Source organism: Cavia porcellus, unplaced genomic scaffold (genome assembly GCF_034190915.1).
Source record: "Cavia porcellus strain 051 isolate PalLab524CR breed Dunkin Hartley unplaced genomic scaffold, mCavPor4.1 scaffold_7, whole genome shotgun sequence".
Taxonomy (NCBI): Eukaryota; Metazoa; Chordata; class Mammalia; order Rodentia; family Caviidae; genus Cavia; species Cavia porcellus.
Window position 1 is genome coordinate 34,903,931 of NW_026947490.1, and position 11,216 is coordinate 34,915,146.

The window sequence follows — 11,216 nt, forward strand, 5'->3', positions numbered from 1 at the left end:
AGTGCAGTGAGGGTGAAGACTACACTGGGAAAGGTCTCCTATGGCTGGTCATGAAGTCATGTCATGGTGGTAAGATATGAGGCTTTGGAACCAAGAATAAAGGTTCTGGTCCTTCAGTGATTCACACATTTTTTTCTCTTTCTTGATTCTGAGGAAAAGTAGAGACCCTTAGCCCATTACAAACCCAGTCAAACACCAAATTAGGAGAGTAAAAGACTTCTCAGTTATGGAGCTGCATTCACAAGATGAAATCTTCCTTAGGGAAGCAAGTGCTCCTGGTGGATATTTGGGAATCCTGGGGCAATATTGGTCTTCTCTGATCTCTTTGTCACTAACTCCTCCTGCAAACCTCAGGATCATACAGTGGACAATCTCATCTGCATGGGCCTGACTGACCTGGTTCTGGTGGTCCTCAGAATTCCACTATTCCAGGCTCAACACATCAAGAGAACAAACCACATGCAGCCAGGAGATGAACATGTGAGAGAGAGCCCTCACTGAGTACTCAGACTGGTGGAGTCTTGGAAATAACTATGTCTTCATGAGATGTATTTTGAGTTTCATTTTTCACTCATGTTCAACCTATTCAGCCCAGTGTTTGAGGGATTTCATAATGTCCAACACTCTGACGGAGGTTTGATCCCCACCATCACACAGAGAAGAGAGAACAACTGTACTATTTTTTGATACAAAGACCATTATTAACCTAAAGCGAAAACCATTGAACCAGGGCTATCATACTACTAGTAACAATATGAAGGAAACCAGTAAAAATGATAGAGCCTAAATTACACATGTATTGATATGTCATAAGAATGAATAAAACCAATAGCTATGTCCCTCTAAAACCTAGAACACAGATCTACTGAAAAACATAGTTACAAAAAGAAACCAAATTTTGACATTCGACAAATATCTGATCAATGCACTAACTCTAGCATCATTAACAGTAGAGAAGAATTCATAAAGCTAGATAAGAAGGGGATGAGAAATATAAGTTGAAATATCCAGTTGAAGAATGAAAGAAATTAGTATTATTAGAGTAAAAGTACTAGAAAAAATTGAATCAAAACAGAAAAGAAAAAAGAATAAAATAATAAAATAAAGAACAAAAGAAAAACAAAGCAAAAAAGAACCACCAACACCAAACAAATTCTCCTCTGTGTTTGGGTAGGTGCTTTCTTCATAAGGTCAGTAGGATGGAATACACAGATACTAGGGGACCAGTGAGTTACAGCAAGAGCTTATTCTTTTTTACCCTCTTTTTCTGTGTTTGTGTGCTGAGTCCTGCCCCGCACTTCCTACTGGACAGTGTCAATCAATGATGTGGTGTCTCCTCTATGACTGTACTCATTCTAGCAGCTCTGAGTATTTGTGACCCTGTGTGCCCCAAGTCACTGATAGCTTCCTCTAGTTTCATGCTCTGTGGTCCTGTAAACCCCCTTATCTCAGAGCTCTCTCTGTCCATACACCCCTGTATGCAGCAACCGTCCAAGATGAAACATGTTGTTGATCACTTTGACATATCAGAAAAAGAAACAGATCTCCAAGTTCTGTGCCTTCTGACATCACAAGGGGTGGGATCAGGGAGTCTGCTAGGCTTCATACCAGCACTTTCAAATGTGACCCTCTCAGAAAGCCACATGCAAACAGGATGGCTTATCACAAAAGGCACACATCACTATGTCATACCTGACTTGAGCTCAGCCTTGCTTAATCTTCTTAGGGAGTCTATGTCTGTGACTGTGTCTTTTGGCTGTTTCCCACCCAGCAGGTATGGTAGGGTGATATGGAAAACCTGAACACAGTAACATTGTGACATCTCATTTCTGGAATGATTTAGTCCTAAGCAATTAACCAGTTCCCCAAATGTGTCATGATTAATAACTCTCAAATGTGATACAGGCTGCAATGAATCCCTTTTCCATCTATAAAGAACCACATGAAAGAAGTTACTTTCAGAGTAAAACTCAAAATTTGTGTTTTCAATTTACCACAACCACAGGATTTTCTTGGGGGTTAGCATTACCAGTTCAGTCTATTGTTTCTTCCTGAGTCCTCCAAACCTGTCCAGATTTACCTCGTATTTGCAAAGATAAGATCCCTTCTCAAGCTTTTGGATTAGCATTCCAGGCTTTCTTCTTCTTTTCTCTGCATTTTGTTCAGTTTTTCTTGTTTCTCTGTGATTTCCAGTTTTCTTTGATTGTTCTTCCTTGATTCCCATAGCTATGTTTCCTTTTCACTTCTGTAAGTCACTGTTTCCCAGGAATCAGGCTTTCTAGTCATGTAGAGGATGTGTTATGTCCTGTGTTTTAATCTATAACCTTCCAGGAATTTTTTATATACTAACATCTGTGAATGCAAGTACAGTGTACCAATGGTAGGAACAGCATCAGTAGACTTCAACTTCAATCAAATAAGTTAACAGAGGAAATATGATCAGGTTGGGCTATTTGGACCCAGGTGGTAGATAAAGTTCTGAAGACATTTTCTATTTCTGAATCACCTCAGCTGATGGAGACAGTTAAATGTGCTTTGCACAACATGAGAGGTCCTTCTCCAAAAATGTGCCAAGGGGTGCCAAGCAGTCACCTGAGCCATCACTATACACAGGGAGATCCTGGCTGGGTGCTCCTAACACCAGAGCCCAGAAAGGAGAGAGGTGGGTGAGTCAGGCACAGCTGAAGTGTTAGGGCCCAGGAATGCACTGCCTGGGGAGGAAACTGGGTGTCAAGGGAGGGGTAGCAATAACCATATAGTGACACCTGTCATGCCTTTTATTCAAACAAACACAAATTAGTAACAGCTATAGATATGTGTATATCAGGCTGTCTTTAGCACACAATTTAAAATTCCACGACATGGTCCAAAACTGAAATCCTTGAATATTCCATAAGAGTAAAGCCCTCTCTCATTGCAAGAAAATCCCAAGCCCCTCACTTGGTGTGAATTTAATATATTTACATATGATTAGTAGTTAATGAATAAAGACAAAGAGCAGTCAACTTGACATGCTTTAATTGAAGTGAGATATTGCCCAGCTTCATTAGGAGCCTTATCATCACATCACTGATAAGATTTGGGTGTATTTGAGGTACAGAAATTGTTGTCTTCCATACAACTGCTGTGTAAAATATTAACAATCTAGCCGATTGACACATGTAAGAGCAACACACCTGCAGGTAACATTTGTGTATTTTCTTCTCTTGTTTTCTTTCTTTATTTATTGATTTATAATTTTATTGCATAGGAGAAAAAACAAAATTTCAAAACAGGATAATAGGGGAGCAAAAGATGATCAATAAATTGAATAGTTATCTTTTAATTACTTGAGTACAAGATATAGGTATTTAATTGTTCATACCCTATTAGCACGAGTCATTCTTTTCAATGAACAAGGAGAAACTAGTAGTGTAACTGAAAGGCTTGTTGACCCAGACTGGACACTGTAGCCAGAAAAAGCCTCAGCTGGAATTAGGGAGCTCCTGTCTCCCCTGCCCCTAGAGATTTACCTGTAACCCTATACCCCCACCCTTTGGAATCTGCCCCTGGCTCCAAACGTGTGCCAATGAAATACCTGTGCATCTCTAATGGCTTTAGGGCACTGCCCTAAGCTTAGGCTACTTATATTCCCCCACGCCACGTGTCCGCGTGAGAGAGATTGCCAGATTCCAGCGGCCAGCGTACCAGTCCTCTCTCCTTGTGTTCCCAGAATAAAGGCCTCTTTTGTTTTATACTCCTCATCTTTTGGAAATATTTTTCATCTTCTGGAAATAATCCTATCAGTAACTATCTTAACTATCATATATATGCTTTTTCCTTCCTTTTCTGCTTTGCCTCATTCTAGTTTCTCTTTCATTTTGAAGTTTTTTTTTTTAACATTTTGCATTTTTCCCTGCTATGAAAACACTGACTCTCAGGCTCTTTGCAGATCTCAAGTGTGCAGGACCATTTTGGTGAACACAGTAAAGCGGAGCTGTGATGGGGAAGTGGAGAGATGTTGGTCATGGGTCCTAATGTAGATGCAGGAGGAATGAGTCATGAAAATCTGTCCATACCATGCTGACCACACCTCACACAGCTGTGGATGAGGAGGTTTTCTTTCTTCTTTTGGGTAAAGTATGTTCTCTTTCAAGATAAGGAGAATGATGAGGAAATTGTCCACTGGGCACAAAGAAGATCTGAAGAGATGCACTGTGTGTCTTCCTCTGTCTGAAGATAAGAGAATTTCACTGCTCAATGTGCTACCTGCCCCATGCTCTCATCTATAGAGTAGCTCTCCTATGTTAAAAGTGAATAATAATAATGATTAAGCAGAACTTAATCTTCTCTAGTACCATAAAAATGAAAACTTTGGGCCAGGATATGCATTACTGTTAGAACACCTGCCTGGCAAAAGCAAGGTCAGGATCATTGGGAAAAAAAAACTTCCAATCAATGACTATACTAAATAACTGTTTATAAGAATAGGAATTATTCACAAAATGGCATAAATAAAAATATATGTAAACCTCTAAGTAATTAGATGCACCATGATTTTCTTTAAAAAATGAAATTTTGCAAAACAAAACCAAATTCTTAAAAACATTTTGTTCATTGAAGATGTTTTATCTATTTCACTGACATCACAAGTAAAGTAGACAAAAAGAAGTTTTCAAAGACTTAAAAGAAATTCTGACATAGTAAATCATACAAAGGACAGGAGAACCAAAGTTGAAACCTTTGACAGAGTGTGGGGAATTGGGGGCTGAAAATGTACAAAACTAGTAAAATTAGTGACCCCAGATAATATAGCAATAGAAGTGAGATCAATCCCATAATCCTCTAATAAACTTCAAGCTATGAAGGAGATGCACAGAATTAGCACTGCTTTTTTATAGAATTTGTCAATATTTGTATATTGATCACTGTGCTCATGTGGCAGGGGATGCTGCTTAGAGGAGCAGAATCACACCTGGGTCTCTCAGCGGCAGTGAGTACACAGCAATGTCTCCCTGTGGTTCCAGGTGCAGTAGTATGGGATGTGCACTGTGTACACATTGGGATTGTTTGGCAGTGGGTTTGGTGTGGCCCTGGTTAGAGTTGTTGTACCCTGGGTCTCATCCAAAACTTTCCATGCACCTGACCCCTACTGTGCTATGATGAGAAGTTGCTGGTCATGATGTGAGACTGCACACCGCTGCACACATTTGTAGAATGTGACCTGGAGCTGTGAAAATCAGCTGTGAGAAAAGTTTTCTAACTTTTCTCATTTCCTACCTTCTGTCTCACAGGAGAAACATCATTCTCCAAATCAGTCAGCCTCCTGTGTTCTGTAAATTCTGGAAGGGAAGGCAACAGATGATCATGGTGGAAAATACTGTCCAGAGACATGGAGTCCAAAGGATACTTGAAAGCTGAATTCCTGCAAAGCTGGCCCCCAGCCCAATCAGTGCAGGCCAGCACATCCATGAAGGGCAGGGTCTACATGGGCATGGGTTACCTCCTGTGCAACTATCTCTCCAGGATATTAGCTGGCCTAGATTTTCTGTGTCACATGCTGTTTGCTCCTTTTCCCTGCCTGTCCCTAAACAAAGGGGTCTTCCAAGGTGGGAGGTATGGAACAGGTACAGGTGATGTAGCAGACTTTCCAGTGAAACCTCTGGCAGCATACAGGCAAGGTATCCAGTGTCTGAGGATCTCATTCTTTTGAGGGACCTGAAATGGTTCTGCCTTGTGCTAAACCAGTCTCCTGCAGGAACCTGTGCTGAGAGTCTGGGGTCTGGGGTGATCTGCAATCACCTCTGTGAGGAGGAAACCCCAGTGCTGGCAAGTAAGAGCCCTGTGAAGACCAGGAGCTACCTGCTCTTCTCCAGCCTGTCTAGGATGAGGAGATAAGGGATTTCTGCTGCAGAGTCTGAGAGGAACCTGTGTGGGAGGATTGTAACAAATAATTCCACCTTTGTGTTCCATTGTTTGAATCTGCTAGATTTTAATGATTCATCCATACACACAGTATTATTAACAGAAAATTTCAAGAGAAATTTGGCTCACATTAAATCAGCACAGTAAGTGAAATCTGAGTTCTGGGAGACCTGCCATGTCCATGCTTGGGAGAGCTGCACGTTGCCCAAAGACCAGGCAGCCCTCTACATAAAGAAGTTTTGAGTTGGGAATAAACCTAGCACAAATATAAATGAAGAAACCACTGATCACCAGCAGGGGGAGAATCTCAATTCTCTCCTTAAGCCTGGTCCCCTGCTTGCCTATGTGGTTATGCAAGTCTTTTTTCCAGGTTGGCTAAGCCCTGTTTTCCCTGGAATGATGTGATGATGTGTGGTCAGCCATGCTCATATAAGTAGGGACCCTGATTTCTGAGCACCACAGGGGATTTCTAAACAAGCTCACTGAGCTCTGTTCTGTATCTGACACCACAGCACAAAGAGGACCAAATGGTGGGTGGGACAGGAGCTCCTTGAGCAGCCAGCCTCCACACAGCTGCCAACCCATGCATGCCCCATGCCTTCAGGTCCTACATTCTTAGGCTGTTATCGCTCCTCTTCCTCCTGTCAGATCCTGCAGCCAAAGACACACAGGAGGTGATAATGATGTGAGACTGCACACCGCTCACAGAAGGGTTCACCCACTGCCCTGTGCACCCTGGACTGTGAATGGAGCTCAGCAGACAGAGAACTCAGCACCTGCCAAGCCCATGCAAGGTCAAGGCAACCTGGTCTCTGAGCCCAAAGAGCATCATGCACAAGGACCTGAGCCTCTCCTGGGCAGGTTCCCTCCACAGTGACAATGCTCCTTCTCAAGGTGGCACCAGCCCAATCGGTACAGTGGGACTATGCTTAACATTGCAGTGCAATTCTCTAGCATGTGTTCCTGAACCCTCCTGTGGACAGGATCCCTGGAGGACACCTGGCTCAGAGAGGTGAAAGGGAATCACCTGGGCCTCAGAGCAGGGTCCCTTAGTGATACCCAGGCTCATATTACTCCATTAGTGACATCCGATGTGTGAGGACATGAGCCACACTCAAGTTCTCAATGCTGGTGGGCACACATTCTGAAACTCTCCTGTGATAATACCTCAGTGCTTGGTGCACATGGCAAGCTCATTCTTTCTTGAAATTATCCAACAAGATTTCACAGTGATGACATGTATCTGTATGTCAGCTACCAAATAGGGCAGTGCTTGACGATGGGTATCACTCATATTAAAATTAGAATCAGTGAGTAAAGCTAAAATTCAGCTCTTCATCAAGATCTGCTAGAACTCAGAACTTCACAGGGCACAGGGCAGTGGAGGGTGTAATATAGAAAAGCAGGAATTCAGTCCTTTTCCCCTGCAGGAACTTCCCTCCCACTCTAGGTCAATGAGGGGGGATTTAGAATCAAGGTCCATTTAGTCACAGAGCTGGGACTCACCTGAGAGCCTCATAGGCCATAATATTTGAAGTCAGTGGAAAATGACTTTGTCCCCTGGCATCAGGTAACAAGCAGAATCCCTCCTGCACTGTCTCACACCTCCTGCCCTCCTGGAAATTGATGGGATAGAGACTTTGCCCTAGCACTGAGGCTGTGACCAAGTTCTAAGCCCAGGTTCCTGTGGACAGGGATCCACGGCTGCTCTCTGCACTTGGTGTGCTCTGAAAGTGGGTTTCTGCTGACCTCCCAAGGCTCCCTTCATCCCTGTTCTTCTTTGGAGTCGATATCTGTGCAGAACAAGCCCTGGCCTGCTACTCTGAACTAGGGGCTCCCTAGCTATTGGAATTAGCACATGGTGTTCTTTCCCATGGAAATCCTCATATTTCTGGTGCACTCAGTGTGGACACACAGTTTTCCTTTATCTCTCAGCCCCAATGAGGAGGGTCTGTGGATGCCACGGTGTCTGTGTGCACTTGGTGCACCATTCGCTGTCCAGTACCTGATCTCCCTGGCCTCTCATACTTGGAACATCAGTGCTCTGAGGCCTAGGTGATTCCCTTTCACCTCTCTGAGCCAGGTGTCCTCCAGGGATCCTGTCCACAGGAGGGTTCAGGAACACATGCTAGAGAATTGCACTGATGTCCCGCCCTGGCAAAGGAAGACTGTATGAAACCAAAGGCCCTCTAAGGTGACCCAGTCATTCCCATCTCCCTGGGGCAGTAGGGCAATAGTGCTCCCTCTGCTATCTGGGGTTTGTGTCTGAGGGTGACCCACTGGTCAGTGGGTGGAGAGGAGTTCACACACACACTGTGAGCCTCCTGTGTGCAGGGTGGACATCAACACTGCAGGGCACACACAGTCCATGCTGCAGATGATGAGGTGAGGGGGAACTGACAGATGTCCACATCCTTTCTCTCTCTGGACATGCATGGACCACACCCTTCATCTCCCTGGACACTGCATTGTACCTGGGTCTGGTGCAGCTCACCTGGTGCTAAGAGGAAGCTGTACCAGCAACAAATATTCTCAGCTTTGCAGCCCTGTACAACCAACCTCTCAGAATTACAGACTGTGGATTTTTTTTGTCAAGTGGTTGTGAAGAGATTACAAATCAAGCCTAAAAATGTTTTTACACTTTATGATCAACATTTCCACTGTATAATTGAGTGTAGGGGCCAACCATTATATGTAGGGTAAATGTCTTAATCAGTTTTCCACTGGTAGAAGTTTTGTAACTGTTACCTTCCTCCTTATAAGCAATGATCACCTGATCTGAAAATACAATGGTCAAATCTATCTGTGGAATGAATTCTCTTTACAGTCTGTTATTCTCTGTTGGCCTCTTTCCCACATGTTTCCTAATACATTATTCTCATTCTGTATGAGTTTTTCTTACTGTTTGTGGAGTATTTTCAGTTCTTAGGAGACATGAGATATTTAAATTTTAAGTTGGGAAAAGATAAGACTTCCCCCAAACTAATGAAAAAAGCAGCCTTTGACCCACTTTTTCACACAGTCCCTGTTTTCATCTGAAGCTTCTTGAGCATCACATTCACTGTTTCCATTTCTGTGAGGTCTGAAGTTGTAAACTCTCAACAGAACCCCAATTAAACTCCCCACCCTCCAGGCACTCTAGGCTGTCTCCTGCCAGCTCCTCTCCACCTTCCAAATTCCACTCCTAGGCAAGTTCCATTGCCACTTCCAGTGGGGCCCATAGCTCATGTGACCCTGGATCATTCTGATCCATCCACTAAATGATGCCACTCCCACCTCAGACTCACCTTTTGCTTCCCTCTGCTTTGGTCAAACTGTTCTGGGCACCTACAGGTCACCTCTGCCAGGGCTTCTGGTAGCTCTGGACCATGTGGAGACTTAGACTGGAACACAAGGACCATGGGGGAACTGAGCCCTTGTGTTTCTTGTCTTGAGGACACTGAGCCTCCTGTCCCAGAGAAGCCATTATGCTCACCACATGTGCACAAGGGTTCTTAGACCTAGAAGAACCCATCATCAGCTGCACTAGATGCTGTCCTGGTGAGCAGAGGCTTTTCTCACACTTAGAACACTGGAGAATGTTGCTCTCCAAGCCATGGTGAAGACCTGTAGCCATTCTCCTTCTCCTTGGATCCATCACAGTTTGCTGCACAGGTGGAGCCTCTGTGACTCCAGTGGAGCTATCAGTCCTGGAGATAGCACATCAGCAGGAGCAGCCTCTGTCCCTGGGTGTGCACAGCACATCTGTCACCGTCCTCACACACAAGTGAACATCCCAATGGTAAAGCACACATGGAAAGCAAAGATCTGCACATGGGCTCGGCCTGCCACCTCCTATTCACACAGAGCCACTCTCTCTTCAAGGACAGCCCAGGCGCCAGGAAAGGTCAAACCACGCTGAGGTGTCAGCCCACAGGACAGGTGTGGGGACAGCGGTGCTGACTTGTTCTGGAACAGACGATAGGAGTCATCCTTCAGGTCCCCAGAAGGAAAATCATGAACATAGAAAATAGGAATTGGAACTCAGGAAGTAGTGCACATTTATTTCCACTACTGGGTCAGTCCATCGGTAGTTGAGGTAGCACAATATTGAAGACAGTCACTATAGAGAGAGAAAAGCTGATGAGGGGAGAGGTGTCCTCCACCTCCTGTTGCTGCAGAATGAGTGATCAGATGCTGGGTCCCCACTGAAGATCTCCCTCTCAGCCACAATCTCCTAAGAACCGTGAGGTATTTCTGGAGTCTCGAAAAACTCTCCTCAGTAAACATACATTGAAAAATGACCCAAGAGTGACACTACAGAGGAGGCTCTCAGAACGTGAGTGTTCTGGAGTCTGCAGCTATCAAGTTGGAGCCTGCATCCCTTCCTTTAATGAGTGGGCTCTTCTCATGTGGGAAGGTCTGAGACGAAGAGAGAACTCATATCTGTTCAGATTTCTCACAGAACTTTCAATCCAGAGCATGCAGAAGGCAGAGCCTGGCTGAGGGAGGAGATCTCTGTACTCACTGGGTGGGCCCACAGAGGTGGGGACAGGAGGCTACAGAATCTCATTTTCCACTTCTGTTCATCTGCATGCTGTGCAGCACTGAGGTCTCCTTTGGCAGAGGTGGAGCTCTCAGAGTAGCCAAAATGAAAGCCACTATGCCTGTTCTGCTCTGCCTAGGTCCGGACTGGGAGGAGAAATGCACCAGGCTGGGGTAGAGACAGGGATTGGATGAGATATCGGATTGAACCTCTGACAGGACAGGAAACTCTCTTTCAGGCTGAGTGCACAAGGCACTGCAAGGACGCGCAGGTGAGTCCTGCCTAGCACTCTGTATCTTGCTGCAGCCACAGCCCTGGCCCTGGGTTGAAGGGACACAGGATTAGGCAGAGGTTTAGTAACAGGGAGAGGCCTTGGAATGATCTAGGAGATTAAGAAGGTCCTAGATCCACCTTCTAATTTCCTTGCAGGGCCCCTCCTGAAACCTTCTCTCTGGGCCATTTCAGGCTCTGTGATGTCAAGTGGGGAGTTCTGTGAGCATCTGTTGTCAGGGGACAATGGCAGCCCAGAAGTACCATCAGAACAGAGAAGGAAGATTAGGGTTCTTTGAAAGACAAATCTTACTCAGCAACAAGTCCAAGTTCAGCATCCCATCTATGACAAGAGATGATGCAGGGCGATATCACTGTTACTATAATAGCCCTGCTGGCTGGTCAGAGCCCAGTGAGACCCTGGAGCTGAAGGTGACAGGTGAGCATACACTCAGGGTCCCAGCCCCAGGCTCTGCCCTCAGGAAGGGGTCTGCTCTCAGGGGTGCCCCCCTCTCAC